The sequence below is a fragment of the Thunnus albacares genome, chromosome 4 (genome assembly GCF_914725855.1).
Source record: "Thunnus albacares chromosome 4, fThuAlb1.1, whole genome shotgun sequence".
NCBI classification, from domain to species: Eukaryota; Metazoa; Chordata; class Actinopteri; order Scombriformes; family Scombridae; genus Thunnus; species Thunnus albacares.
In genome coordinates this window covers 8,648,167-8,668,478 of record NC_058109.1, presented here as the reverse complement: position 1 = coordinate 8,668,478, position 20,312 = coordinate 8,648,167, and the positions used below count along the sequence as shown (strand labels likewise).

The 20,312-nt window shown below is 39.3% G+C and overlaps 1 protein-coding gene and 1 long non-coding RNA gene across 3 annotated transcripts in view; both read right to left on the bottom strand.

The window, feature by feature from the left end:
- The window catches only part of LOC122981255, a 571,779-nt gene that overhangs the window by 116,420 nt on the left and 435,047 nt on the right, over positions 1 to 20,312 (bottom strand). The window lies entirely within an intron of this gene.
- Positions 1 to 20,312, bottom strand: part of LOC122981240 (plasma membrane calcium-transporting ATPase 1-like) — a 102,713-nt gene that overhangs the window by 81,679 nt on the left and 722 nt on the right. The gene's annotated exons all lie outside the window — the stretch shown is intronic.

Below are 20,312 nucleotides of genomic sequence, written 5' to 3'. Positions count from 1 at the left end.
GAATTTCAGCCTTAGAACAAAAAAAAAAAAAAACATTTTTTTTCCAAACACCAGAGGAGCGAGCAGGTCCCTGTTTGATGTTTTTAAGTTTTAACAGATTTCATCTTGTCCCAGTTTGGAGCGTCTTGGCTTCGACAGAAGAATGTGAGCTCGGGTCTGAACTGTGCGTTTCTGTGTGTGTGCGCACCGTGTTGAATGACTGCATGCTGATTATGTTCACGCACACTGGACAAACAGCCACGCCCAGCTCTACAACACAAAACACTGCATTCCACCCACCCTGCTCCTAACACGCAAACACACACACACACACACACACACACACACACACACACACTAGAGACCAGAGACCAGGATTGAGGTCTGACCAGGATTCAGACCTGGTACACAGAAGTGTCTGTTGCAGAGTTCCCTGTCAGTTCACTGACAAGAGGACAGAAAACAACCCACAGCGGGGGGACTCTGTGCAGCGTCTGCAGTCTGAACAGGAACCAGGACTGACTGTCAGCAGGGTTTCCTCACAAAACTGTTCAGCCACCCACATCCTGACACATCTAGTCTCGTGATCACATTTGGTGGTGATTTAAAAATAAAAATGAGGCCCCAAAAACATGTGTGTGTGCAAGAATGTAATCGATATCAGGGCTGTGCATCTCCCATTCTCTTTGCTAGGTATCTAGATACGTGGTCAACAATTCAATACAAAAACAATACAGATAAATTTACATTTTAATAGATTCTATTAAGCTTCTCCGACGAGTAGAATGTTTTCACTAAAATGTAAACAAAGCAGTCCTTGTAAACAAAGCAGTTTATGGCTTCAGTTACTGACGTCAAACAGGAAGAGGTGGCTAGTTGGAAGTAGCATTAGCTGCTAACGCTGGCATTGCTTGCCTTGGGTTGACTGTTCCTGTCTGTAATGTTATTGTTAGTGCATACTTCACTTTCTTAAATAAGCAACAAGGTTTGTGGTGCCACCAGCAGGTTTCATAGTGAACTCTGGTCAGATCTGCGGTTGTGTATCAATGTGGTTGTGTCGGTTTTCCCACATATATCAGTTCATCTTTACAATCCTGCTTTTTTTCCCCTCTGATGTTGCGCCGTATTGCTCTGATTAATAAATGCAAAGTGAATATACAATGTCAATAAATCAGTCACCTGCTGAGATATAATCAGACAGATCCTCACACATCTCGTCTCATTATCATGTCGTTACTAGATGATGGTTAAAACAATCACCTCACTCATTAAACGCCCGGCCTTTGCTTGTTGATGTAGCGCCACTGCTTGTTTCCCCTGAAGCTTAATGCTCCTGTTAAGCTTCAGGGATTTATATTTTACATATCATATTTCCTAAAAAATGTAACTGTGACTGTGAGTTTCTCCTCTAGAGAGAGAGAGGAAGCTGTGCTCAGACTGGATTAATGTCAAAATAGATTCTTGGTGACAAGTTTTGACAAACTTTTTCTATGTTCCGCTCATATTTTCACCAGAACGTGAACATATACAGCTTCGAGTGCTATATATATATATATTATATGTACAGCTTAAGAGCTTTGGATAATAGTATGACAGTCAGATTCAGTGCACACAAATAGGTGGTTTAAAAAAAAAATCTTTCATTTGTACTCTGACTCCACCTATGCTGCTTTTAGATATCATATGAAAGAGAGGAAGAACAGGACTGAAATGTGACAAACACATACACAGCACCTGTAGGCTGTGTGAGTACAGGGAAGTGAAAACCTGACTGTTGCCAACACAACATGAGGAAACCATCGAGCCTCCACTTCCTGTTGGCTCTCCATCCACCCTCCATCTGCTCACTTCCTCCTCTGACCGACGCCTTTCTCTGACTGTCTCCGAGAAGACATACACACACACACAATAACACACAGACACGTCTCCCTCTATAGTTTCTGAATCACTGCGTACAGGTCTGACTGGAGCCTGACCCTGCTGTGGGACCCGAGCTTATTGGTGTGTTTTCAATGTGTTTGCGAGTCTTTTATGTTTTTCAGTCTCTCTTTGCTGTTGTTTTGTTTGTTCATGCTGTCGTTTTCGGGTCGTAAGGAGTAGGGTTACACCTTTAAAAGCTGCGATATATGCTATTTGTGATTCTCTGTTATTTTTATATTGTTATAATGTTGGATATCTATGTTAAATGTGGTCAAAGCTCCAAAACTTGATGTTTAGCCTTGGTTGCTAAGGTTGTTGCTAAGGTTTTTCCATATATTGTTTGCAAAGTTTACATTTCAACTAAAGAACAAGAAAAAGTAGTGAAATCCTACTACTACTACAGTTTGTTCCAGTCATCCCTCTCTTTATTCACTCGTCTTCATCAGTTGTTAACATGCTGCAGATGGATGCCAAGTAAGCTGCCAGCATTAAACAAACAAAGACACACACAAACACACACACACACACACACACACACACTACAGAATCTGCACAAACACTGATCTAAATGACACAGCTGCTCAGTGTTGGAAATGGGTCAACTTACTGGTCCTTTTAATACATAATATATAAAGTTGAACATTGAAGAACTTCAGACGGTGAGCGGTCGTTGTCCTTGCCTCCGTTGCCTCTGATGTAAACACGACACTTGCCCTCTCCGCTCTTTATTCTGCCGCTTTAAATGATTATGTGGCACACTTGTTGTGTGACCATGGCAACAACAGAAACCACACAGAGGAAAACGATGCAGGAACCGATTTCGCTGGTGTCTGATTTCTCTGAATGACTGGTATACACGCCTTCACCAGCAGTGAACAAACAGATCGAGAGTTCATTTGAAAAAAAACAATAAACGCCATCCTTTAAAAAAAAAAATGAACTGACTGTCGTGAGTTATTCTTGACACTTGGCACATTCTTGAACCCTGAATACGTTTTGTCACAAAAGTTGTTACTCCATTGTCCATTGTCAATGCATTGCAAGTTCACATTTTACAGCAGAGAACGTTGAACGCCAGTGCTGTTCTTGAACAGAACCCGATTAACCCGTTCAGTAAATCAGCGCACTCTGACAAGCAGCCACCGACAGCGCGGTCCCCACATCATATCTCCCTCACGACCCTGACGTGCAGTTACATTTTTGAGAACGTCAGCCGCGACGTAGCTGCTGTAGGTACGAACTACATTCTATCTTAATTATTACTAAATAACACATACGTACATGTTTTGAAAATATGAAGATCAATCAGACGGATCAATCTGTGGAGACTGACTATCATTTGATAAAACTCAGCAAACTGATTAATTGCTCTGTATCGAAACTATCGACGTCGACACTGTAACAACCCACAGAACAGCAAACACAACCACGTGTAACATTCCCACACACACACACACACACACACACACACACACACGTCTGTTAGTACACAGCATTACACACACACATAGACACAGCTCAGCTCACTACAGCTCATAACATTCACAAGTTTCAACACCTCTCTGCATCAACGGCTTCATCAAGATGATGAAGCCGTTGATGCAGAGACACACAAACACACACACACACACCTGAATGTGTCACAGCAGCACCTTCACCTTCAGGCGGTGAGAAAAGTTAAAGTTAGAGCACAGAGAGGAAAATTGGCGCTAAAACAGAGACGAAATCCACAAATCCTCCTTTGGGATTTCAACCCTAAAAACTAATTACTAATGACTACTAATAATAGTGCAAAGCTGCACACATACATTGAGATATTTAGCATTTATATTAGGGATGTCACTTTAGGTTCATTTTGCTTTCTATAGACCGACAGCCATTAACTGCTAACTAACTGGTTAATTTTGCAGAAAAGCTATAATGTCGCTTTCGTTTGAGAGAGCTGTCAAGCAGCTGGTGGTCAGAGATAGCTTGTCTGCCCTGGTTAGCTTGACTTTTATCTCATCCTTCTTCACCTCAAAGTGTTTTCAATGCATTTGGTCACAGTAGCTCTTGCTTGAAGTACCAAACTAGCTCTTTCAGTCCGTCATCCTCTACCACACTGATTGGCAGCATGTCGGTCTCAATCATTCAGTACACCGACTGGGTGATGGCCTAATAACAAAGTAACACCTATGTTATTATTACAGATAAACTGAAGGATTGGCATGCTAGGCTAACTGTCAGTTGTGTGACTTTTTATCTGCACTGTCAAGTCTTTCAGAGCACATAAACACCGTAAACATACCTGTCACCTACTCAGCACAGTGCTGTTAAACTGGAGACATCGCAGCTACACCTTATTTTTATACAGTCTATGGGCTACATACAGTATGGCACAGCCATGCTAACTATGCTAGCCATGCCAACTAGCTGCTAGCCACCATGCAGGATGGTAAAATGGATCAGTCACATTGGTGCTCCTGTCAGTATGGGACACTTCACTTGGTAAACGTGTGTTTTTAAAACGCTCCTTTTGGGTTTTCATGTTTAATTTGTGTTATCAGTTTACTTTATTCTTATGATTTCAGCATGTGCATATACGGCAAAGGGAAGCATGAGGCCAAGAAGCAACACGACTCTTACATCTATAAGAATCAGAGGGCAGCGCCACGGTTAGCAGGGTTAAACATGAACCACCTGTGTTTGAATAATATAACTGACTGATCCCTGTAGCTTGGAGGACAATATGGATTATCCATCACACAGTGTGGGTTATCTCATATTATAACTTGTCATTATGTCATTATGAACTTCTGGTCTTACTGTTGGCTGTACAGGACCGTACAGCTGTTCTTTGTTAATTGGTTTCATATTGGCTTGTTTGTGTTCGTATGAGTCGCTGTCATATTTGATATTGATTATGTTAATTAATTTATATTTATCAAGGATATTATTATGTCTGGTCATGTTAGGTTTTTACCAGACTGTTTTGTTTTTTTGTGTTTTTTATTCTTCTACTTGGTTAACAAAAAACAGACGAAGTAACAGTTTGTAAAAAAAAAAAAAAAAAAAAGAAACTGTAATGGTTGTGTGTCAGAAATATCAATTAAAAAAAAGAATTAGAGGGCAGCAACATGGTTTTTTTTGTTTTTTTTTTGATTGGTTGGTTATTAAAGAATAGTCGTTGCTTCCTCATCAAATTAAGGTTTTCATATTCATGTTCACACTTCAAAACCTGAACAGTGTGTGTCAGATGGTCACAGTTTCCACTTCATTTGAATTTGGTATACAAAACAGCACATGCTGCTTGTGTCGACCTGCATCGATGTCAAAAAAAAAAAAAAAAAAAAAAGATCACATGAAGGATGGTAAACAGCGGCCTAGTTCCAGACCTCTGAATCGTTGCCACTCTTTGAAGGCTGTTTCTACAGTTGGAAAAACAACTAACCAATCAGAATTTTGCGGGTGGGATCGAGAATGAGGAAGTCGTCTTTCTGTGCCAGAAAAACACAACTTTACATAGTTTATCATCACTGAATCCAGACAGAGGGGAGGACCGGACAATTAACTGAACATATCACATTACAGACACTGCAAATAAAAATTATCTTCATTACTGAGTAATCGTTTAGTTTACGAGTTGTCAGAAAATAAGGAAAAATGTGCACTATTATTTCCTACAGTTCAAGCAGATGTATTCAAATGTCTTGTTTTGTCTAACTAACAGTCCAAAACCCAAATATATTCGGTTTACGGTCATATATGACACATAAAAGCAGCAAATCTTCAAACTTGAGAAGCTGAAACCAGAGAATTTTTGACATTTTTGTTTGAAAAAATGACTAAAATGATTTATCAGTTATCAAAACAGTTGACGATTACCTTTCTTTCAATCAACTAACCGATTAACAGACTTATCGTTTAAGCTCTAGTCAAATTTCTAAATAATTACACTGAAAATGTCTAGAAACCAGTAACCATCTAACCAACCAAACAGGCCACAATCTAGTCCAGAATCATAAATAGGCCTTTACAAATACAGCCAACACAAGAAATACTATGTTAACTGTATTCTTCCTGCAGTCCCTGAATGAAGTTGTAAGTTGATCGCAATTATGGTTGATCCTACTTCATTGTACTTAATGTACAAAACAAAATATTTGAGCTCGACTGAGGTGCGTCATTTGTGTGAGTGCTGGCAGTTACCGGTAATACGTCAAACCTAGAGCTGGATTCTGCCATCTTCCATCTGGTTTCCAGTTTGGAAAATATCTGGATTCAGTAAGCCCCGACGCTAATTAATCTCTTCTCAAACCTTTTATCTCTCCTCACTCTTTATTAGCAAAGATCAGTGCAACAAAACATTTAGCAGCTTCTCAGTTTTATCTGCTGTTTCCCCCAATTAAAATGAAAAACACCAGATAATCAGATTAAATATCAGATTACATCAACTGTAAATAATTAATGTTAATTCCATGATAGCTAAAATCAAACTTTTGGCTGTTAGGTTAATGTTCTGTCTGCAGCCGGTGTCTGTACTCGAAAAGAAATGTCACATTGACACATGTCACGTTCCTGTCGATTTCAGTAAACTCTTATGTGTAGTCTGGACTTCTTCATAGTTGTGAATCAGGAACTCCACTATTTGGATCAAGTAGCAGGTGAGAAATAAGGTGTGAAGTCAGCTGTATCTTAATATTTCACATACATATTTAATCAACATCTCATATTTCCTGCAGCTCAGCTCATTTTCAGTTTTTCAGCCACAGGTTGTCAACATTAATTACGCCAACAATGAAAACTTTAGTGTTTCTGGCTTCTCTGCCAACAAATGTGATTACCAATCTAATTCGAATCTTTCAGTTTTAGTTATTTATAATTTTATTTACTTGCAAATAATGAAAGTTAAATGGAATTAGATTTATATAAGCAGATTTGATAAAATGCTATTAACCCCAAACCCAATCACACAAGTACTTGACAACTGACAAATACTGCAAATTTACATAAAGACACAGACGTTTTGATGCACTTCATCCTTTTTAAAATATTCTGAGGAAAATGCTGTTGTTGAATGTTCCTCCTGCTGCTCAAACCTTCCTGTCACACACACACAAACTCCCACATTCCCACCCACTAAACACCTGCTAACAAGCACATGCACGCGCGCTCGCACACACACACACACACACATGCATGCGCAGGCATTATGCAAGTGTGTGTCAGGACGACAACCTCAGATGGTCCGGTTACAATCATCGATCCTGCTGACGCCTCCATGTCATCTGCATCCATGTGTGGATATTTACAAAAAGCGAGTGCAAAGTGAACCCACAGGAATGAGGTGTCCTCATGTAACACAATCATTGTCCAGTGAGGGGGCAGACGACGCCACGATGCAAATCCATTTTTGTCTCTACATGGACACCTGGGAGTCCATTATTTTGTTATCTACCTTGTCCACTGACAACAGGCAAAAAAAGGCTGGCTGTGTTTAAATCCTCCTCCATGTTTTAAAGTGTGTTTGTTGTCTGTTTAATCCACGGTTAGGTTGGTTTCATCCGTCAGTTAAATGCTAACAAAGCATGAAACATCACATTTACTCACATTCCAAAATGGCCACAGCGTGACTGAGCGCAACTTAGGCCTGTCCGCTTGCTTACTCTTGTAGCTCTACAAATCATCCTAATAGTGTGAAGAGAACATGTTTCTTCACTAGAGCAACAGATCAGGGCAAACAAGGACAACATCATGACTAGGACCAAAGAGCTAACTAAAGATAACGCCAACCTGATAGACAAGATTCAGGATCTGGAGAAGCGAAGCAGATCTTCTAATCTTCACTTTGTTAAGATTCCTGAATCCTCTAAGGGCCGCGATATTCTTGGCTTCATGCCCCAGTTAATCCCACAGTGCATTGAGCGAGAAAACTTCCCCATTCCTCCTGCTATCATGAGAGCTCACCGCATTCCCACATTCCTTTACAACGATAGAGCTGGTCCAAGGCCTATCCTGATAAACTTCTCATTTTCTCAGGGTAAGGTGAAAATCCTCTGTCTTGCCAGAGAGAAGAAGGGGCTGGTGTTTAAAAGGTACTCACATTTACATATATCCTATATTTCAGTATTGAACTCGCAAAGATACACCGTTGTTTTGATACAATTAAACAGAGACAGAGACAGACAAAACTGTTCACCTGTCACAAAGTCGCTGAAACTGCCTTCATGTCTCCCATAAACTCTCCATCATAAGAACAGTTAATGCGGTTAGTTGACACATACAAGCCAGGACATTTTAATATCTCCTGCTTTTCGTATCGGTTGCTTAAACTCAATCCGTATTTAATAAGCTGAACCTCTGCTGAGGTTACGTTGACACGGCTTGATATGGTGTTTATCTTTTTTATTAATTAATTAATTAATTTATTTATTTATTTATTGGGTGACTGGTTTATCTCTGCTGGCCCTTTTAGTTATCTGCTGCAAATTGATTTGTTTGTTTACATCCAGTTGGCGTAAAACTTTACTGTTGTATTGCCAGCTGTTCTCAGTCACAAAATTGTGATTTTTTTTGTTGTTTTGTTTTACATTTTGCTGTAGGCCTATTGATTTGAATACTACTGTCCTTCTACCGTTGCCAATGGTTTCATATTGTTGCGCTACCGTCACTGCTTCTATCTCTGATGCAGTCTGACCTTTGTGTGGACTATTAATGGAATATGCTTAAATTGACTTAACTTGGTCTTCTCACAGAGATGCCTTGGCTTAGGATGGCTGGGGCTGCTGGACCAGATGTTGTGTTTTTTGTGTTCTTGTTTGTTTTGTGTGTATGTATTTCGTGCGTCTGTTTTGTTGTTATATTATTACAACCTTCTTAGATTTTTTGATCTGCCTAGCTTCTAACTTATCCTTTAATAGTGTTGGTATCCCTATGAACTCTTAACTTTTAAACTGGATAATATTAAAGGTTTAAAAAATATTTATCTGAACATTATAAGTCTTTTGCCAAAAATTGATTTACTCTGTTAAGTAGTCCAACATAATCCTGATATTATTACCCTGTCTGAAACATAGCTGGGTAGCAAAATCTCTGAAAATGAAATCAAACTTGTAAACTACGCACTATATAGAACTGATAGAAGCTCCAGGGGCAGTAGTGTGGCTACATACATTTCTTCTAACTTGGTATCTGAGCTAATTACACCTACAGTTGAAATTATATATTTTTAATGCGTTTTTGTTAAAAATAAAAAAAATAAAAAATCACAGTCAACTACTACTGGAAACATATATAGACCTCCCTCTGTCTCTGCTGGGTCAACTGTCAACTGTTTCATTTCCAACATTGATTTTAACTCATGTGAAAATGAAATGATTATTTTAGGTGATTTAAAAAAGAAATGGTTAGATAAGTCTTCTGTTAAAGATAAAAATAATTTTGAAAGTCTAAACTTAACACAACTAATCAAGGAACCCCTTACTTATGTACTGTGTATGCAAGATTAAAATTCTGAAATCACCACCAAAAGTAATCAAAATTGAATTATTAAATAAGAAAATGAACACAGACCTATTTATTCATGATCTAATCTCTATTAACTGGGATAGGTACCAATTAATACCCAATGTTCAAGACGCCTGGGATTTTTTACATTCAGAGTTCACTCAAGTAGGTAGACAGACATGCTCCCTGGAAAATCTCAAAGGTCAAGGGAAGACACATACACTGGGTAAGTGCAGAACTTATAAGTTTCTTTAGGCAGAGGGATAAGGCTTGGGCAATAACACATGAGTATGAATGTCACACACTGACAAGATTTTTTTTTTCTTTTTCTGTGCGATGTCTTCCCTTTACTGTTTAACCATGCCAGTAGACTATTTATTTTTTAACTTTAATGTCTTTCGGTTTTTAACTAACCTGGAGTTGTGCTTTCTTACCACCTGGGACAATGATAATCAGTCTTTAAATGACTTTTCCTTGTCCTCAGCTCCATTGCATTTGTTTGTAATTCTCTTTGTTATCATAAAGAACGTCTCTCTAATAATTTTAAGAATCCTAAACAATTCTGGAACAGCTATATGGAAAAGCCATAATAAACACTTCGGATAAAGAGGTGTACCCCAGGGTTCGATGCTGGGTCCACTTCTTTTCTCTATTCTTATTAATGATCTTCCTTTAATCTGTTCTAATTTTTCTGCTCAGTTATATGCAGACGATACTGTCATTTATACTTATAAACTTCATTTACTGCAAATCCAAACTGCCCTTTGATTAGATTTCAATGTCTTACAAAATTGACTCTTATCTAATAAACTACTGCTCGATAACACAAAAACTTACATTACGGTCTTTGGTACAAGACAAAGCCTTAAAACAAAATCTAATAATCTAATAAAAACGTGTAATGATGGTATTTATCTGCATAGAGTTGATCACGCTAATTACTTGAGTTTATGGCTTGACTCTGAACTTACATTCAAATTTCACATTGATCATGTTCTCCACAAAATTAATTCTGGAACTAGTGTTTTATTTTCATCTAGAAACTGTTTTCCACTTTGTTTACTCTTTACGTTTAAGGCTCCTTCAGACTGGAATAACTTACCCTCAAACATACGGTTATTTCACATGTTTAAAAATGGCCATTTATTATATTATATTTTTGCTGGGCAAGCATTTGTTCATGGCCTGTCTGTGGCTATCTAGTGGTTGTGTTCACCTATGTACTCATCTTTCTGATGTTTGTGTGTTGATTGTCTTAGTTGTAGTGTGTGTGTTGAATTGTTGATTGTTGTTTTGTTTTTGTTTTTCCTATTACTTTAATGCCTGTTTCATTTTTTGTTTTTCATTTTTGTTTGTATTAAGCGTTGCTTTACACTTTTTGAAATCAAATTTAATCCTTTTTAAGACCTCAACAGAGAAAATTGAATACCCTTTCCACAGCAAAAGAAATGCACATTAGTGCTGAGTTTCATGTTTGAAATCAATTTGACAACATTAGTAGGTAGATATTTTTCTGGATAATTTTGTATCTCCATATAACAATCATATGTAAACTCACATACAGTAATCAAATTAATGGAAAACGCAGGGAACTGTGTCCCACTGTTACGCTTTACATTAGATGAAACTATGTGTTTAAAAAAGCATTTTAATTTAAAATTTTAATTTTAATTACAATTTGCTTAGAATTGTTCATTTTGACAATATTATTAAGACACATACATGTTACAGTTTGTCTACCATTCATCCACTTTAACAGTCCATTATATCTAAAACATTATTATCCAGATTGTAGAAACTGTCAGAAATAACAGAGGGCTTTGTGTCTCCTTTGAACTCCCCTGGCCAGCTGTCTTTAGCTGAGCATCATCTGTACTGTTTTGTTTTCTTCTTTAATCCTGTTACCTCCGTTAGAGCAGGTGGCAGCCTGTGGAGAACCGATCGAAAAAAAAAGAAAAGAAAGCTGGATTGGAGTGAGTCGTGACTGAAGACCAAACCATATTTAAATTAGTGAATCCTGTGGGGAGATATTTCTCAAGAATCATCTCAAAATTTAAGACCTGCCATAACTAAAAATAAAACTTTTTATAATCTTAAATTCTGAAAATCTTATTTAAGACTTTTTAAGGATCCACAGGAACCCTGGTATTGTTTTTTAAGGCCCCCTCAAAATGAGATGGTTCATCTCAAGGGGTTTATCCTAATGAATAAACTTGTATCATCATTAGTACTGTTGCTATGGTGACCTGCAGTTTAACATACCTTGTATAGCACTGCACAGGTCTGACAGCTGCATGTGTTGCACATTCTGCTGATCAGTATACGGTATAATGAGTGGATCAATGAAACCTCTGTCCCCATGTAGACTTGAAAAGATACATAAGACACCTATCAGCCAGTCAGAGATGGCCAAGTGTGAAATAATAGCGAACACACACACACACACAAATACTGATTTGAAGCATATTTTGTGTGATCTGTCTTGCTGTTAGTCTGTAACTCACTGTTATTGTTGCCCATGTTGGCAGGACACTCTTGGAAAAGAGATTTTCAATCTCAGCGGAGGCTTTCTTGGTTAATCCACAGTTAAATTTAAGCATAAATGAATAAAAATGTTACACACAGTTATTTTTTTAACAGTTCAACGTTACTGTGGGGTGAACTCAGGGATATAAAATAATGATAAAGGCCAACAGGTCTATTATAGCCACAAACACTGAGGCTCTGCTGTGCAGAGAGCATCCATATCTTAAATATAGGACTGAGCTTCCCACAGCTGCACTGCATCCATTAATAATTGATGTGGACTTACATAAGAGACAAAGTATGTGCTGTTGGATCTAGTTCACAGGCAGGGATTCCGTCTGCAGAGGGGTTTCCACATTTTACTGAATTTTAAAAGCCTATGTCCACACCAGTGTAACGGACGGTGTGTTCGGTTGGTTCGTTGGGTCCCAGTGGTGCGTGATAATGCGCGCTTGCTGCAGGACACAGGTGCATTTGTCTATGTCAGTATAGGACTGCATGGTGCTGTCACAGTGATGGAGGTTATCAAGTACATCCATCACCTCAACTCTGCTCAGAGGACAGATTCACTGGATTTTTGCATCAATGTGAGGAAGTACATTTATTTGACTGGAATAACAATTCAGTGATTATCAAAATGGCTGCCAGTTAATTTTCTGTGTCTATTCAACTACTTGTTTCAGCTCTAATTGATACCATGATATAAAATTACATAAATGTGTGAGCCATCAACCATCTGTGTAACATCTGTGTAGCCAAAGAGGAAAACCGTTTTTTTTTCTCTCAAAATACTTCTCAAAAAGCAGAAGTCAATCAAAGACAGTGTTTACTCACTTCAAGTTCAAATTCAAAATAAAACTGAAAATGTCAGAAAAAACAGTAGGCATCAAGGCAAAAACAAAAACCCTGAGAGCAATAAAAGATCTGTGTTTGTTCAAATAAAGTGGATATAGTGGAGTAAAAAGACTAATGAAGATAAGTTTCTATTTCATTATTAATGTGAATAGAAAAGTAGCATAGTGCGCTACAAAACATCTCTTTTCATTATTTTACACTGTTCCTGATGACTAAATGTAACCTGAAAAGAAATATTTTCTGTTTCCCAATTTAACAGACAGCTGACATCAACGAATGTGTGTGTGTGTGTGTGTTTGTGTGATTGTGAGCCGTGCCCGGTGCCATGAAGGGGCTTAAGGGGGTTTAGCCCCCTCAGTTGTATTTTTTGCCCCCTCTCTCTAAGCTGAGGAAAGGTAAGGAAGAATTTTACTGGTTTATTTTGTAAGAATTCTGTTTGTTTGGTGTGTCGGAGAATGACTTTGCCAGTATAATTTTCGGCTATTTGCATAAATGTATGCTTTGGCTGCACTGTCCATACAGTACTGAAACAGAGGAGAGGAGATCGATAGACCGATAGACAGACAGACGGACGACAGACAGAACACGTCACTTAGTTCGGTTTCTTAGCCCTCTTGCTTTTTTGGGGTTGTAAATAAAACTTTTGGCCCCGGTTCCATTTTCCTCCCATCGTAGCAATCCACAGACAGAAGGGAAACGACGAGGAAGTGAAGGGACAGCCAACGAGCGAGAGGGAGAGAGCCGCAAGCCGCAAACAGCTGTTTCTAGGTGCCTCCCCCTGCTGATTTTGACAGAGAATCGTTCATAAATTTTCAAAAGTTATTTAGCGTTCTGCGAGTGCTACATTCTTACGTGAGTGCTCTGATGAATAGTAGGTTATTCTTTGATTTTGAAACAGTAGCCTTATGTGGTTGTTATTTAGCTTTTCTGAGGCTATTGGATATTTACATTCAGTCACTTCACCCTGGTGTTGGGCCTGGGGTAAGATATTTTTAACACAAACAGTGACACGAGTATCATCATTCAATAGTAAAACACTCATAAACTGACAGAAGACTCGAGTCCCACCAGTTACGAGTTCAGAGTTCAGCGGCGAGCTAGGAAACTGTTCTGTCTCATGGTGACTCAGATCTCTTCAGTCTGTAAATCAAGTCCGGTTTGTCTGAATCACCAAGATCAACATAACTCACTTGTTTGCAGCACGTTGGTTTGAGATGTTGGCACTGGCATCAACTTACACTGGAAACCACACGTGCTGGGAAAAAAAAAACTGTGTTGGTTCCATTTGGTTGCTGAGTAACATTTTTTGACACCCTGACTGTCTACATCAATGTGTTTCAGCCATGTTATTACCTAGATTTACATCTGAGGGTCATCCACAAATCATACAACCCTAGTCACATACGTTAGGGCTGCAACTAACAATCATTTTCATTATCGATTGAGCTATTATTTTCTTGATTGATCGATTAGTTGTTTGGTCAATAAAATGTCAGAAAATTGCGAAAAATGTGGTAAAAAAATGTTTCCCAAAGCCCGAGATGCAACCTCAAATGTCTTTTTTGTTCCAACCAACAGTCCACAACCCAAAGACATTCAGTTTACTATCACAGAAGACTAAAGAGACAAGAAAATATTCACATTTAAGAAGCTGGAAACAGAGAATTTGGGGATTCTTTCTTAAAAAAAACGATTAACTGACTATCAAAATAGCTGGCAATTAATTTTCTGACGATTGACTAATCAATCAATCGATGAATTGCAGCAGCCATAATATACATAATCTTCATTTTGAAGTCTACACTATCCAAGGAACAAGTCGCATTACGCCCCGAACATGACATTGCCTCATAGCTCAGCAGCATGGACTACATCTTTTCATGGAGCTCATCTTTTCAGATGGTGTTTCTAATCTAAAGGACAGAATTAATGGATTCTCCTTGGAATAAGAGCTGCTGTTACAATAAACACTATAAACCGGGACCTGAATCAAGTAATAAATCAATAAAGAGAGACTGTGCATATAACAAAACAACTCAAAACATTGGATTTAGAATCACAGAGCGAGGGCTTTTTTTTAATAATAACAATCACAGAGAGGAAATCCATCAAAGAACAGGAAATACAGAAACACAGGAAAGGTTGTACAACCGCTACACAGTAATGGAACAAACGTCATTAATGCTCAGTGGGGAGAGCGGCTTGTTCAACCGCATAGAACAGACGAATCTGACAGATCCGTTTAAAAATTAAAATATGTTTACCAGAGGACAGGTTCTGAAATTAACACCCGCCAAGCGCCGAATGCGAGTAGATTTTCCGTTAAGCGAGTAAATGTCGGAAGGCTATCCGCCACACTGGCAGGTAACTGTTTGTACCAAAATAGTCTTGTAATAAAATATCTGGAATGACGTCTCGGAGGAAATTACTCATGTTCGTCCCTATACAGTGTAGACATGCACCATATGTGTTTTTTACACATGTCTTCTTCATTGTATCTGATATATTTTGTTTCTTTCATTGTGTGTCCACTGTTTGGCATTTTTGCACTCTGTACAGCACTTTAATCAACTACAGTTGTTTTTTAAAGTGCTCTACAAATAAATTTGATTTGATTAACCATTTATAAATATATTAAAGTACTTTTGCTTCAAATTTTGATCCGGCCTCTTCTTAGGCCAGTGGATTTTTTCATCTACCATTCCCCCTTCGGCAGGTGAGTCAAAACATTAATTTTGGACATCAGGAGCTCACAGGCTGCTACATAGTTCTGTCTGGACATGAGACAGAGCTCTTTAACTCAACTCTCAGTCACTGATGCGATCAAAAAAGGAGCCATCGATAGAAGTCCAGCTACTCAATATCTAACCTTAAACCAACTTCAGCTCCATGCAGAAACATCATGTCCAGCTGGTGATTATAAAACTTAACTTCAGCCTCTCATGCAGTGCAGCCATGACTTTTTTTTCCTCACATACTGTAGAGGATTGAGCTGTTTCCCAGCTTGTAAAAACTCAGGTTTCATTTTTTTTTTCCCTGACACTGTAACATTCTGCTTTGATTAATCACCGCAAAGCCGAAGAACAATCCGATCGATCAGTCAGTCAGTCACTTAATGAGCTAAATCAGACAGATCCTGCCACATGTCAGTTTGTGATCAGTTCAGCTACTGGATGGCGGTTTGCTCACTAATTAAATGTGCCTTTACTGTGTGATGTAGCACCTCTAGATGTTTTCCCAGATGCTTCGTATATTTCACAGAAGTGTCCTAACTTCTTCAGACATTTACAGAGGCGCTCTTTGTTCCAGGCAAGGCCTCAACTACGATACGCTGTGGGAATCCCTGAATTGAAAAGATCAGCAAATTATTCAAATAGTCAACTGATGAATAAATAAATATCACATTGATAATCTAAGTCATTCAAACATAGTAGGAACTTGCTGTTATAGTGTTAAAACATAAAGATTTGCAGCCTTTGTCTGTTAAACATCATTAAAAACTGATGATCAAGAAATTAGAAGAGATCATTTATTCAGCTACCAGTCAGGTGTTATGGCACTAAATATTTTTAGTGATTCTGCTAATTGATGATTAATAAAAAAAATGGTAATAATAGTAGATAACAGCATTATACACCTGGTAGTTTCCTCAACACTTCACAGTCCCTTCAGTAAAACCACCCGGAGCATCAGCAACAGGTAACCGAGGTGAGAGTGACACCAGGGATTACACAGATCCCTCTTCAGGAAAGACTCTGACTGCCTGATCTCTGTAAATAAAGCAGTGAAATATTGAATCCGTTCTTCTTGTTGCTGCGTGAAGCTCCTGCAGGACGTTAGCAGGACAGACACACTGAGTCAGCATCTGCCACTTCCTGTGGTCATCAGGACCTTAGCAGCAGCTTCAGACACAAACAGAGCACTCATGTGTCTGCAGGTAAACCTGACTGTATGTCTTCAGCTGGGAGGAGGGTTCACGTTGAGGTTAGAGAGATATTATTCATCAGCCGACCATCTGCTCACAATAAACAAAATGTCAGGGAGCCACCACATAAATGGATAAATTGTACCGTTTCTTCTTTGCTGGTTTTCTGTGGCTGGCTTGCACCGTCTGTCCTTTGCGCATGCTCAGTAGGAGGTGAATTACTCATTTGGGGTCTGCAGAAACAGACTGAAACACCTGGTGTGGAATGTGGAGGCATTTTGTTTTTGCATGAAAACAGCGTTTTAGAATTTAGCCGACTTAACGTAGACGTTGTCTCGAACTGGCACTGACTTATGAACTATAACTGCAGACATTCATATGCTAATGTCAGTTTGCTGTAGCTAGGACTGCAACAATTAACCTGTTATTTTTTTTAATGAACTGATTACTTGTTTGATCTATGAAATGAGAGAAATTAGTTAAATGTACATTGCAGTTTAAGCAGAGTGCAAGTGATGTCATCAAATCTATGTCATATTTTGTCCAATCAAAAGTCAAAAAACCCAAAGACATTCAGTTTACAGTGATATTAAAAGAAACTCCTCACATTGGAGAAGCTGGAATTGGCTGATGTTTAGCATTTTTGCTTGAAAAATTTTTCTGTTGATAAACTAAACGATTAAACGACGTGTCTCTAGTTATAGTGGATATAGACCACCTCACAACATTAAATTACAACGTCAACCTTCAGGGGAAAAGGGCAGATGTGCTATTTAACACGACAAAAGCCATTAGTGTAGCTATTGTTAAGGCCGTCATCTATTAACTAATTATATCACAAGACAAGACGCATTAGGATCTGGGTGGCAGACCACCTCAGCTGCACCATATCCTGGGGAAAACCCTGAACCTTTATAGGATTGTGCAAAGTTTAACAGAAGAAGAAACCCTAACCTCGTGTACTGACTTTATTAAAATCCGTTTGAATTTTACCTGATCAAGACTGAAACTCTTAACTCGTTCATTAGGTTAAAAGTTTTTGATCTTACGCACTTTTTGATGTGCAGGAAATTGTGTCGCTATGTAGATCTCAGGTCTCAGCACATCAGATCAGTGCACCACTAATTATCTGCTTTCTCCCTTAAAAGAATACGACGCAGGATTTTCTTTAAAAAATAATGTATAGACTCATACAAAAGTAATCCCTCTAAATCATCACTTATGACCCACTAGAAGTGTGTGCAAGTGTATTTATCTGCAGAGACTCTGCCCTCTGCCTGTATTTTCTTATTATTTTGCTGCGTTCAGGACGCTTCTGGGCGTCGACCTTTGGGCAGTGGGTGTGTATCCCCCAGCCAATAACAGCGCACAGGGTGTGATGTCTGGACCTGTAGCATAGTGACCAGGTTACATCGCTGTCTCCGTCTCTCTCCTCTGCTCTGCTCTGCTCTGTGTCCCTGTGTCATGGATGTATAAAGAGCTGCAGGTCTGTGTGTCTGCTTGACCGAGGGCGGGGCTGAGCTACACACACACACACACACACAGAGCAGAGAGGCCACAGCAGACAGGATGAAGCTCTGCATTCACACAAAATCCGGCAATGCGGCACCTTCCCGCAGGGGTGTGTGTGGAGGTGTGGGCGTGTTTATTTGTGCTTCAGAACTTAATCGCTGTGAAACAATCAGAAAATAATATTTGATTTCTCTGATTCATGACTTCCTTATGACCAGCACTGCTCCCTCTCTTCATTCATTCTCTGTCTCTCAGCCGGAGAGAAGGTGCCAACTTTGAATGCTGCGTGTTTACAAACACCAACCGACAAATCCTGCATAGTATACCTTTAAATTTAAATGGATAAGAGCATGTTTGCAAGATTTGGTTAGAAATTGCAGACCTGTGAACTCATCAGTGGAAAAACAAGGACCTTTTATCAAAACTAGCCATTCTCCTTTTAGGATCCAGTAAACAATCGAGTCATTGTGCCATCGCTCTCCGCAGAATCACCCAAAATTAAACCTAGCTCTATAAATAAGCTTTAAAGTTTTTCCTTGCGACTGATTTTCTTTGCAAAAGGTCTTCTCTTTTTTTGGTGAATTAGCAGCAGAGGAAAACAGAAGGAGCAATGCCCTCTTTTGGAGGTCACAAGCTGAGGAGGAGTCACCATGAGCCAAGATGCGGGATCCCCCCTCCTTTCTAACGCAATAAGGCAGGACACACCCAGATAGAGAGGGGAGGAGGAGGTGGAGGAGGAGGAGGAGGAGGAGGAGGGGGTGAGTGAGAAGGATGAAATGACAGGAGAGGAGAAAAAAGAAGCAGAGCTGCTGCTGCTCCTCATCCGCCCATCTCAACAGATGACGTAAGGATGATAATTCGCGAGCTGAACGCCTGTTTAATTAAAATAAAACAAGCTCCAGGAGCTCGTTTAAGATTTTTTTTTTTATCACTACCTCTCGTCATTATGACAGCATGAAAAGCACAAGCACAATGTGTGTGATAAATGTGGGGAAACCACTCCAACAAGCTGAACAAGCTCATCCTGAAGGCGCCGCATTCATGACCAAAGTGTGAGGACACCTGTGATACCAGAATTACAGATTTTTAATGTAAAGACCGGAGCGAATAACTGCAGCAACCAGTGTTTTCGCTGCGGGAGGGGAGAGAGAGAGAGGGGGGGGGGAGAGAGAAAAAGCCATTTTCTTATCAAGTTAAACGAAACGGCGTAATTTGCTGATGACAAAAAAGGGTTGGATTTGTGTCATTCTTTTAGTTACCAAGGGAAATGTCGGAAAACAAAACATTGTAGGCAGAGGCTATGAGCAAACTGTTTCCAGACACTCGGAGACATCTGCATGCGGTCTGATTTGCTGCTTTCGTAGCCACCGCAACAGCCGATATGTGCCGTCCTATCGTCCGGGTAGACCGGTCACAACAGCGCCATTTAAAACCTGCTCATTTAAACTACATTTCCTTGTTAGGTCGTAAACATTAAGAGTTTAGACATCTTTTAACCTCCTTCTATATCATTATAAACCGCTTTTCAATTCGGCATCCATTTACTACACCTCAAACACCCTTATTTTACTAAATATGACAACTTTACCAAGTGAATCACACTCATGCTCTCTTGGGTGGATAATAAACAGCAGAGGGAGGCAGGAAATAGCGAGCACTGCGTACCCCGTCTAAAAGTTAATCTTTTATCGAAAGTGGATGTTATTCGATAAATTACATGTGTTATCAATTGTAAACCGTCGTACAGTGTCACGGTGTGTGTTTAACGGGCGGTTGGATTTGTCGGAAACCGGTGTAAGTTGGCGTTTTCACGTCCACATTTTTTGAATGGAGACTTGACAGCGTTCACTGCAGACGAGAGAGAGGCACGTATCGGGGCTGTAACCTAGCTAACTGTCGGGACGTTAGACGAGAAGAGAGACAGAGAGAGAGAGAGAGAGAAAAAAAAAGGGGGAAACGTGCCTCGGAGGTTCGTGAGACACAGTAGAGATTAATCTTAGCAGAAAAATCCAATAAAACAAGAGGCCATATTGTCGCTGAACAGGAGAGTTGCGCTTTCACACCTGTGGAAAATCCCAAATTCGCTTGTAGTTGCTAATAAGTGGATGTC